Source organism: Ranitomeya variabilis, chromosome 2 (assembly GCF_051348905.1).
Source record: "Ranitomeya variabilis isolate aRanVar5 chromosome 2, aRanVar5.hap1, whole genome shotgun sequence".
NCBI classification, from domain to species: Eukaryota; Metazoa; Chordata; class Amphibia; order Anura; family Dendrobatidae; genus Ranitomeya; species Ranitomeya variabilis.
In genome coordinates, this window is record NC_135233.1 from 1,079,759,942 (window position 1) to 1,079,772,129 (window position 12,188).

At 42.1% G+C, this 12,188-nt stretch overlaps 1 protein-coding gene and 1 pseudogene across 2 annotated transcripts in view; both read right to left on the reverse strand.

Moving 5' to 3' along the window:
- Window positions 1-8,941, reverse strand: part of LOC143808718 (cytochrome P450 2B11-like) — a 51,069-nt pseudogene extending 42,128 nt beyond the window's left edge. Inside the window, exons 1-4 of the transcript XR_013221998.1 lie at window positions 8,876-8,941; window positions 7,682-7,760; window positions 5,924-6,111; window positions 2,739-2,901 (exon numbers count right to left, since the gene is read on the reverse strand). The product of XR_013221998.1 is annotated as a cytochrome P450 2B11-like (transcript). The remainder of the gene's footprint in view (window positions 1-2,738; window positions 2,902-5,923; window positions 6,112-7,681; window positions 7,761-8,875) is intronic.
- The window catches only part of LOC143808719 (cytochrome P450 2C14-like), a 564,240-nt gene that overhangs the window by 306,587 nt on the left and 245,465 nt on the right, over window positions 1-12,188 (reverse strand). The window lies entirely within an intron of this gene.

A 12,188-nucleotide genomic window follows, 5' to 3' on the forward strand; every position in this document is an offset into this window, starting at 1 on the left:
TCTGTATTATTGAATTATTGAGTCACATTACATTTTTATAGGGCTTAGGTGTGGTTGTTATATTTTAATATGCTTTTATTCTAGTGTATGTGTCTCTGTTTTCAATAAACTTTTTGTATTTGTTGCTACTCAGCTTGTATTTTTCTGGGCGTGCGCTCCATTTGCGTGTCTGCTTTTCTTGGTTGCACCATTATGTCCTTTTGGCTATGCATGGTGCTGCACCCCTTTATAGATCTAGTATTAGCATAACATTGCATTGGGTAAAATCTGTATTTTGATTTTTGCATTACTGAAATAGGAGATGGCAGTAGTTTTTTTTTTTAAATATGAGAGTAGCTCTATCGTGAGCTTTTGCCTCCTCCTCAACCTTCTGCATAGAATCTTGTCAGTACCAACGGTCATCTCCTATCTCAGCAACATAACGTTCTAACATTCTGTCTTTACTAAAGATGGATTTTACCCACTAATTGAGAATTTTACAAATAATATTAAAATGTTTATTATTTCTATGTGTACTAATGATTTGTAACATAATGCAAAATAACAAGACTGTTTTTCTTTAAGCCACTGTTCTACAAAAAAACAGTGCTGCCTATTTGCAGTCTGCTAAAATTCACCTTGACAACCAGAAGGTGACAATGACACAAAGCACCCAGGTTGTTCTGCAAAAGAAAGGATAGAGAACAATAAAGTTACAGTTTTGTAATGTCCAAGTCAAGATCCCCACCGTAATCCTAAAGAAATGTAGAAGGACCTAAAGTAAGCAGTTCATGGCTGAAAACCCACCAAAATAACAGAAGTGAAGATGTTTTGTAGGGAGGAATGAGCTAAAATTCCTCCATCCAATATGCAGGACTAATCAATAATTGCTGGAAAATTTTTAGATGTAGTTATTGCTGCCCAAGGCTGCTTATATCAGATACAATGCTGCGAACCAAGGTTCACATAATTTTGCCACTTAGACATGGGATATTTGATTATTTTAGTGCATTATTTTTCTAAAAAAATAATATTTTATGGCTTGTGTGAAAATCCAGTGAAGGTTTACATTGAATTTATGCAAAACATGAAGATCTCTGAAGGGTTCAAACTTCCAAGCACCATTGTAGGACCCTGCAGTTTCATGAAATGTAGAAAGTGGGACATTATAAATCATTTATGTCAGAATCATTGACTTCTACAATATTGGATGCATTAAAAATGTTCTATATATTTATATATTAAATTCACTTTTTAAAGATAGAATAAAAAGATAACGAACACTGAATATAAAATGTATGTAATGCTGGTGGGTGAGGACCCACTGAGCCACAGGCTGGGCTTAACCTTGGAAGGGCATACCTAATTGACTAGAGGGTGTTCGCTAGAGCTTGTGATGGTGAACATAGGATTTGCTGCTGGTAGTCACCAGGTTCTACTCCATGGCAGTCCATGGGACTGTCAGAGATGTTATGATCTGGTGGCCTAGGAGCAGCATGAGACGTGCTCTGGAGGAGGTGGTACCTGTACTGACTGCGGACCCTGAACTTAACACAACAACTAGAAGTAGCCGTGGGCTGTACCTAACACGGCCTAGACACCTCTACACAGCCGGAGGACTAGATACCCCTAAAGATAGAAACGGGAAAACTATCTTGCCTCAGAGAAAATCCCCAAAGGATAGACAGCCCCCCACAAATATTGACTGTGAGAGGAGAGGGAAATAACATATGCAGACTGAAACCAGGATTTAGCAAAGGAGGCCACTCTAGCTAAATAGAAAGGACAGGACAGAGCACTATGCGGTCAGTATTAAAATACTAGAAAATATCCACCACAGAGAATACAAAAATCTCCACACCTAACTAAAGGTATGGAGGGTAAATCTGCATCTCCAGAGCTTCCAGCTTGGCTGAATAAATCCTTACACAGACAAAGCTGGACAAGAAAAAACATAGAAATGCACTGAACTATAAAGTCCACAGCATGTGGACTGCAAAAATGAAGCCAGGACTTATCTTTGATGATTTGGACAGAATAGCAGGAGAAACCAGGCAGAGATGTGAATCCTCCAAGAAACAATGGACAACTGGCACTGACTAGAGAATCAAGCGAGACTAAATAGCCCAGTAAGGCTTGCACTCAGCGGACGCACCTGATGACATGCTTCGATCCAAAGACAGCACTACCACTTACAACCACAGGAGGGAGCCCAAGAGCAGAATTCACAACACAGAGAGGCGGGTACGAGGTACAGAAGGGCGAGACAGAGGCATAGTCAGATGGTCCAAGGTCGGGGCAGGCAGCACAGAATCAGAAAATGTAACCAAGGTTAAGAGCAGAGACATCAGGCAGGACGGATAACAAACCGGGTTGTTAACGGTAATAGTACAGAAGAATGCATGTCTGCTATCAGAGATGGATGAGTGGTAGGTGGAGCTGCCTAATATAGGTCCTGCTAACACAGTATAGGCCGGAGAAGCTAATCTCTGCAGGACACAGCAGGGTTAAATTCCTGCACAGACCAGCCATGCACAATAAGGCCAGATGGATACCACATGCAAGTGCAGCAGTGCTGAGGAGTGCAAGATGAAACTAACAGAAACAAACTGCCTTCCACGATGAGAAACTGCACGGCGAGTGGTGTGTCGCTGAAAAAACATGCAAGTTGATGCCGTGACAAGGTAATTACAATTGACTCATTTTTTTTTGTAGGGTTGGTATGTTAACATTAGATGTAAAACATAAAATCTGCTTACCGTTGTTATTCAATAATTTGGTAATTACAGGATCTCGGGGGCGGTCAGAAAACACATCGGCATGGTTGATGAGAGCATCCTTAACAGCTTCATAACCACAAAGGACAACTATTTTTGTCATGCCAATCTGGACACTGAAGACCGGACCGTACGTCTTAGAAAGCTGTGGACACAATGTACATCATCATTTTGTAAAGTCACTTGAAGAGGAAGGGTCATCTCTACTCCGGACATGCACATTTTCACTAAATGAATGGGACTTAATAGATGGTGGGGATAACCCTCAGATGAGAAAATTAACATAAGAAAATGTATGTGGGGTGTAAATTATAGAGTAAATATTTGCCAGCTCATAGCTGCTATCATTTTTAAGTTGTGCTGATTCGGCCAAGATGCAATAGATCAAGCCTCTGATTAAATTTGGCACGATTTAACAAATACACTAATGGCTAAAACTAGAGATTAGCTAACACGAACTGTAAAGTAGGGGGATCATATTGGACGCCTAGTGTCTGCTGCTGAATACCAAACATGGAATTCCATTTTAGGGTTTGGTTGCATAAAAAACAAGATTCAGGCCAATCAACCAATGAGGCCACTGATTTTTGTGCCCTGTCTGATCCTATTTTTGGCCATGTCTGTCCTTTTCAAATGGTCACAAAAATGCAATCATCCACATTTTTTGTGTGCCCCTCAAAAAGGTGGACAATGCCAAGAATGGAGTCAGACAGAACACACAAGTGACTAAAACTGGTTTACTAAAGTCACTGGCCATGTTGGTAGTTATGCCTTAATTCCATTTTTCAGTGCTTCAGATGGAAGCTCTGACGGAGTGACTTGTGGCAAAAACATGATGTTGAATTGGCCTAAATCAACTCAACATCTACGATTATGGTATGTGCATAGAAATTTTTTTTAGGCATTCAAAAATAACTAATTTCCTAGTGGAAACTGCTTCATGAAATGCTCCTTCTCTGGGCATGTGTACAGAGCGTCACAAAATTGCCACAAAAAAATTAGCATAATGCACAGCAATGTCAAAACGACTTTGCTGTGCACATGTTCAGGCTTTTGCTATGTCTTTTAACAGCTTAAGGGTTTCAAAACAGTGATGAGGCTAAAAAAAATAACATTCTCACTCTTCAAGGGTTTCCACTTTGAAGTCACTCGAAAGATATAGTTTAAATTATTGAAAAAAATTGGAGTTGCTGCAAAAATGACTGCAAAACCACCATCGAAGCCACGTCAGGAAAAAGACCGATGGATTTTTCCTGAAACTGCTTGACCTGGGAAAACCTCAGTGGATCTGCTGTTGTCTTGTGAATGTTGTATGGTCATGCCATTTGAGGAGTTTTTGGAGGACTCTTTCTTTTCCTGAATTGGTTAAGAAGAGTTTTTTAATGTTTTTGCCAAGGTTCTTTTCTGCAACCCATTTTGATTGGACAGTGCCTTGATTGGAAAGGAATCCATGACAGGACACATCTTCAGAGAAAATAAATGTACTGGAACTGTGCCCACAGAGTCTTTTTGCAGAGTTTTTTACAGCAGAAAATGAACAGGACCTTCACATTTCTGAGGAGTTTTGAGTTTCCATGGAGGATTTGAAGAGCTTCCACTCAGCTTCTATTTCAATAACTCCTTGAAAAACTCTGTGTGCACAAAGCCAAAAATCTTCACAGCTAATGAACTCACTTCATCTAACTGACGTCAAGGTGAGCACCGTGGAAAAATTTCTAATGGCGCTAGTGCTGACATCAGTTAGGTGGGGTGAGTTCATTGGCTGTGAACTCCCAAGACCTTTCTGACAGCACCACGAGTGTAAAAATGTTCTCACACTCGTGGTTTCGTCAGACAGCTTATAGGAGTTCACCGCGAGACACTGAGCAGTGGTAGCACAAGCTGCTCAGTGTCTACTGGAGGACAGGCTGTATGGTCACATCATACAAACTTGCAGCTTGCCATATAGATGTAGCAGACCTAGATCCTTCGTGGGACAAATGGATTTTCTTCTCTGCGGAAAGGTGAGGGATATTGTAATTTGTTATTTTAATTCTCTTGCAGGGGAAAATGGCGTCACTGGAATGTGCAATGCATTAAGTATGGTTTAATTAAGATTTATTAACAGAGCCTGTGTCGTTCTTTCAATTAAAGGACTTTTTTTTCTCAGTGTGTGTGTTTTCATACAATGTGACTTTGTGGTTAGTAATGGGGGCATCTTATATACACCTCTGCATTACTAACTTCTGGGCTTGATGTCACCTCACAATACAAAGTTGACATCAACCCCTCAACTATCACCCCACTTGCCACCACATCAGGGCAAGTGAGAAGAGCGAGGCTAAGTGCTAGAATTGGCACATCTAATAGATGCGCCTTTTCTGGTGCAGCAAAGAGCTGATGTTTTCAGCCTGGTGGGTAAATATTCATGGCCCTTTCCAAGGCTATTAATATGAGCCCACATCTGTCTGCCTATCTTTTGCTGGTTATTTATTATAGGGGGAACCTACAGTGGTTATGGAAAGTATTCAGACCCCTTTACATTTTTTACTCTTTGTTTTGTTGCAGCCATTTGGTAAATTCAAAAAAGTTCTATTTTATTAATGTACAAACTGCACCCCATCTTGAATGAAAAAAACATATTTAAATAAATAAATAAGTATTGCAAACGTTACTACATTTCTGTTTTGGTTTTTTTCAGGCAAGATGTTGTGCAGAGTGGACATTAATGTGAAAAAAATGAACTTTTTTGAATTTACCAAATGGCTGCAATGAAACAAAGAATGGATAATTTAAAGGGGTCTGAATACTTTCCGTACCCACTGTATGTCATTGTATGCTATTTTAATAGCCAGTAAAGGCTAAGTATACAGCTGTGAGCTTAATAGTCTGGGAAGCCCCATGCGTATTATCATCCCAGGTGGGTCACAAAGAGCCTAATTTCTACTCATCCTATATTGATTCCCTATTCTACAGATAGTAAATTAGAGTCTGTACAGACTGTGCATTTTATGAAGCTCAGCTGACCTAACAGCTTCATCACAGCTTTTAATGGAACTTGGCTTTCTGTCTATTTGAGGTCCATAAATGTGTCGGATAAGAACAAATATCTATGTTTAATCTGGCCCCTGGGGGTGGTAAAATTTGACAATTGCTCTTGTTCCAGAAATGACCGTGCACCTCCTTACCTCCATGAAAGTTTTATATGGTTTTGACATGTCCATCATGAGAACATTCCCAAGGATCGGTAAAGGTTTTGGTCCAGGTGGGAAATTTTTGTAATTTTCTTGTTTTTGGTTCTTAAAAGAAACTGCCAAAAATAAGATGACAACGATGGCGAGGAGAACAGTGACCAGGTCCATGGTGCTTGTCAAATCTAGAAAAGAAGAACAGGAACTGAGTAATGCTTGTGTTCATATATTTAAAGGGGCTGTTTCATTATATAAAAAAGTAACTTTGCAATTTAATTCATAGCATAAAGAAAATCATTTTTTTCCCTCAAGAATTGAGAACTTTTTAAAATCTATAGTTCTGCAGTTAATCTACGTTACCCGACCATCTGTGCAGGATCTCAGCGGTGACCGATTTTTTAGGAATGAAGCGTCCAACCCGCAGCGGCCAGATGTTACAGCATAGTGGATGGGATTTCAAGAAATCCCATCTCCACTATGCGTGCACTGACGCCTCCGGCTTCCCTGCAGAGACACACATGCGGTGCGTCTTTCCAGACCGCACCATGTCTATTTTTCTTGTGTTGACACTCCATCTCCACAAGATAAATGTCACCTGTACAATGTATTGGGCGCGGTGACTCAGCACGGTTCAATGAACACATGCAGAATCACCGGCGTTCAAAAGCCGGCAGCGCTTTGGACGGAGCTGACATGTGATGTTTTCAAAGCGCTGCTGATTACTGACCTTTAGAACATACCCTAAAACATGACAATACACCCCACAACTACTGCATTTCCTAATCATACATGCCTCAGCTGCTGCAGAACATCTTAATACATACCTGAGCTCAGGGGTGTTTATAGACAACAGAGAAGGCCAGTGGCAGAACACTGCATGGGCATCATTGTAATGCACTATTCCACCTGCGTTGGAGGCGGATGTGGTCCCCCTAACCAGCTGCACTTAATACACACCTCAACTGCTGCAGAATACACCTCAGCTGCTGCAGAACCTCCTAATACACACCTCAGCTACTGCAGAACATCATAACACACACCTCAGCTGCTGCAGATCCTCATAATACACCTCAGCTGCTTCAAAACCACATAAAACACCTCAGCTGCTGCAGAACATCATAATACAACTCAGCTGCTGCAGATCCTCATAATACACCTCAGCTGCTGCAGAACCTCATAAAACACCTCAGCTACTGCAGAACTTCATAATACAGACCTCAGCTTCTGCAGAACATCGTAACACACACCTCAGCTGCTGCAGATCCTCATAATACACCTCAGCTGCTTCACAACCTCATAAAACACCTCAGCTGTTGCAGAACATCATAATACAACTCAGCTGATGCAGATCCTCATAATACACCTCAGCTGCTGCAGAACCTCATAAAACACCTCAGCTGCTGAAGAACATCATAATACACATCTCAGCTACTGCAGAACTTCATAATACGGACCTCAGCTTCTGCAGAACATCATAACACACACCTTAGCTGATGCAGATCCTCATAAAACACCTCAGCTGCTGCAGAACATCATAATACAACTCAGCTGCTGCAGATCCTCATAAAACCTCTCAGCTGCTAAAGAACCTCATAAAACACCTCAGCTGCTGGATGCATTCACTACAGTGTTCTGCCTGACATAACAGACGCGTCGGGCAGGTTTCTGTGACGTCTCGGATACTGTACATTGACCCTGTGTCATGGAGACAAGGCATATTTTATATTATAAATGTTTCAGAACCTGGTGTCTTACTTTGTGCAGCAGGAGAGTCCAGCAGATAGGATCCCCGATCCCCGATCTTGTCTCAAAGAAATCTCAGGCACTTAAACTCCTGGAAAATATTTAAGCCACAAGTAAATTATTAACCCCTGCAGAACCTCCACCCTCAACAACCTCCAGGAAACACAGGAAATGTGTCAGTGACTCACAGAAACATTGCACGCCCTTCTTGTGCAGATTAACTCCTTGGGAGCATAGCAATAACTAATGAAATATAATGTATATATATATATAATATACCTTATTATTCATTATATTTAATTAATTATATCTTTGTCTTGCTTTTGCTATGTGAGTGTATTCGGCGTGCTCGAATACTATGTTCGACTCCCCGCGGCTGCATGTAGACAGTCACAACACAGGCAGTGATCGCCTGTTTGTTAGGCATGTGTTGCAGCTGTGTAACAGCCGTGAGACATGCAGATGCGGGGTCTCGAATATATTACTTGAGCATGCCGAAGACAATGGGTTAGCACCCAAGCATGTTTAGATAACACCTAACCTGAGCACATTTAGATAACACCTAATCTGAGCACATTCGCTCATCACTAATCACAACCAAAATGTTCGAACGTCACTTAAAGGGAACCTGTCACCCCCAAAATCGAAGGTGAGCTAAGCCCACCAGCATCAGGGGCTTATCTACAGCATTCTGTAATGCTGTTGATAAGCCCCTAATGTAACCTGAAAGATGAGAAAAAGAGGTTAGATTATACTCACCTGGGGGGCGGTCCGATCCGATGGGAGTCGCGTTCTGGTCCGGGGCCTCCCATCTTCATATGATGGCGTCCTCTTCTTGTCTTCACGCTGCGGCTCTGGCGCAGGTGTACTTTGTCTGCCCTGTTGAGAGCAAAGTACTGCAGTGCGCTGGCGCTCGGCCTCTCTGACCTTTCCCGGCGCCTGCGCACTGCAGTACTTTGTCTGCCCTGATGAGGGCAGAGCAAAGTATGCCTGCGCCAGAGCGGCAGTGTGAAGACGAGAAGAGGACGTCATCATAAGAAGATGGGAGGCCCCGGACCGCGACGCCCATCAGATCGGACCACAGCGGGTCCGCACCTGAGTATATTCTAACCTCTTTTTCTCATCTTTCAGGATACATCAGGGGCTTATAATACAGCATTACAGAATGCTGTAGTAAAGCCCATGATGCCGGTAGGCTTAGCTCACCTTCGATTTTGGTGGTGACAGGTTCACTTTAAGGTGTTCGGCAATGTTCTAATACATATCTCCCGGGCACTAGAAGAGGAAACCTAAAAACAAAAAAATAATGTAATAGTTGCTATAAGACCTTATCCAATCACATTCGCTCATCAATAGTTGTGATCCATTGCTGTAACCATCACAGTGTTTCAAAAAATAGTGCAGGTTTCACCAGCCTTTGATGAGTGAGTTTTTATTATCAGTAATTTTCACATATGAAACAAATAAATAAAGTACAAAACTTCTCCTATTCCCTGCAATGGCATCAGTGTGACATCAGTGATTTTTCATGGACCCATAAGCTTGTTTGGGTAATTTTGATCTGAGGCTCGGGTCAAAAACGGACCACTGACATGTGAACATCCAAATAAACTACATTGGGTTCATGTTCTATCCATGAAAAACAGATGTTTGAATGAAGATGAAGTGCCAGTGATTGATGAGCTCCGTTCATGTGGTCTGTACGTCTGGCTACGGTCTATGTCTTCTGCTATATAAGAACCATCTGACTCATAAATTACCGGTGTACATGTATATAGATAGATCTAGGTTTGTATACTTATTGTTGCTATTCATTCTCCTTTGCTAGTGTTGGAAGGTATTTTGTTGGTTTGTGACATCATGTATGTAGCTGATGGAAAACCAAGAGGAAAGTGGGTTGGAATACCTTCCTTCTTTGTGGGAACAGTTTAAGGAAGCCCCCACTCTATCCCCCTTGACTGTGTCCAGTACACAACATCCATACAGATATAGTTGGTGGAAGTTTGGTGGAAGAACATGATCAGCGCACAGAGTCCAGACCTCTACTCCAGCCAACACCTAGAATGGAGATGGTGAGCCCAGAATCTTCACAACATCAGGGTCTGATCAAGGGTCAAAAATTCCCACAGATGCCTTCAAAATCTTGTAGAAAGCAAGTTATGATAGACATCATATTAATGCCTTTTATTGACAGGTGTAGTTTCAGTCCAAGTGCGATACAAAGGACAAAACATGAGATCACACTCGGACCAATGTTAGTCTAAGGCACTGTGCACTTCCCCATTTTTTCCCTTGGATAGAGTAGGTCTATGGCAAGGAAATCACAGTATGCCAGAGTATGAGCTGATATTCTGTTTGCAGTCCGCCACGCAAGTCATTGAGTGCAGGGAAACCATTGGACTGCACTGGGATGATATCTGATTTCCACTCACTGACAGAATGGAGAAGATGGAAAAAAAAATTCAAACTATGATCACACTTTGAGCAAAATCTCATTTGCGTAATCAGCCCGATTCTCTCAGATGAGAGAATATATGGCCATGCATAGCTGCTCTCAGAGTTAAGCTCTTCTGGCATCTTCTCCGGTTTAGTCTTCCTTTCTCTCTGGGTCTTCATACACATCACTGCCAAGTGTGCCTCATACAGTCACGTGGGCACTACACATCCATGTGGGGCCCAGCCAGTGGTTTAACTATACTGGAAGACCAGAGCAAAAGGATGAAAAAATGGAGAAGATCAAAGAGGACAACTTGGTTGGCACTGGGTTAGGAGGAGGTTAAGGGAAGACAGGCCTGACGTGGTATTGCCTACACGATAATGGTCTATATGTCCATAATGGAAGACATTACATAATGATAATGTATATACTGTTACAAGACATGTTAAGTGAAGAGCGTGAGCTGTCTAAATGGGTAGGAGGGGGAGGGGTGGGTAAGAGGGGGTTAATGTTGGGGAAAATTGGAAAATACATGTATTAATTTCAAATGTTTTATTGAAATTTTATGCTTAATAAAAAACTATTTGAGTTAAAAAAAAGAAGAGGAGAGGTAACGTTAGGACAGGTATTGGGAGGGCTGAAAAAAGGTGAGTAAGAGGGATTTAGTTTTCTTAAACCCTTCCTGACACTCACATTTCAGCAAAATGGAGGATGGCTGACAATATGAATGTTTGTGTTTGTAGTCATTACAATTACAGGGTGACATCGCTATTTGCTTTCCATGTAAACATAGTCTTAGGGTACCGTCACACATTGAAATTTCCATCTCTACGACGTTACGATTCGTGACGTTCTAGCGATATCGTTACGATATCGCTGTGTCTGACACGCTACTGCGATCAGACACCCTGCTGAGAATCGTACGTCGTAGCAGATCGTTTGGAACTTTCTTTCGTCGCTTGATCACCCGCTGACATCGCTGGATCGTTGTGTGTGACAGCGATCCAGCGATGTCTTCGCTTGTAACCAGGGTAAACATCGGGTAACTAAGCGCAGGGCCGCGCTTAGTAACCCGATGTTTACCCTGGTTACAAGCGTAAACGTAAAAAAACAAACCGTACATACTCACCCGTCGGTGTCCTTCAGGTCCCTTGCCGTCTGCTTCCTGCTCTGTGCCGGCCGGAAAGTGAGAGCAGATCACAGCGGTGCTGCGCTCTGCTCTCACTGTACGGCTGCACTCAGAGCAGGAAGCAGACGGCAAGGGACCTGAAGGACACCGACGGGTGAGTATGTACTGTTTGTTTTTTTACGTTTACGCTGGTAACCAGGGTAAACATCAGGTTACTAAGCGCGGCCCTGCGCTTAGTTACCCGATGTTTACCCTGGTTACCCGGGGACTTCGGCATCGCTCCAGCGCCGTGATTGCAACGTGTGACCGCAGTCTACGACGCTGGAGCGATGATTATACGACGCTGCGACGTCACGAATCGTGCCGTCGCAGCGATGAAAATTTCAATGTGTGACGGTACCCTTAATGCTTTACCTTTCCTCCACCTGAAGCTTTGATGACCTCACAGATATCTCGTGTCACCTTTCCTCTAGCAGATAATCCTGGCTCACCTTTTACCTGACTATTTGTATTACTCAATCCAGTCTGCACCTACCAACGTGATCACACAGACTTTCTCCCTCGTCTCCTGCTGTCACTTGGCCAGCACATTGCATGTTTTGGGCCATATTTTACCCCTGGAGCATGCACTATTTTATTATAAGCACCATTGACTCCAGAAATTCTGCTTAACTGTCAAGAAGCAAATTAATGTGAATGCCAACTACACAAAATTTTGCCTTATATTGTTTTAGGCTTTAAACTCCTGATATTGGATGCATTTGAGGCCTTAAAGGGTTTTTCCAGCACAAAAACATGTTTTTTATTTGAATTAAAAATGGAAATTAGCAAAATTTACTAATAAGGATAAGACATTCCATTCAATGCAATTTTTTCCCCAAAAATTTGAAATCTCCTGAATTACTTTTTTTTATTCAGTTTGTGCAAATTTATTGTGGCAAAATTCCCACCTA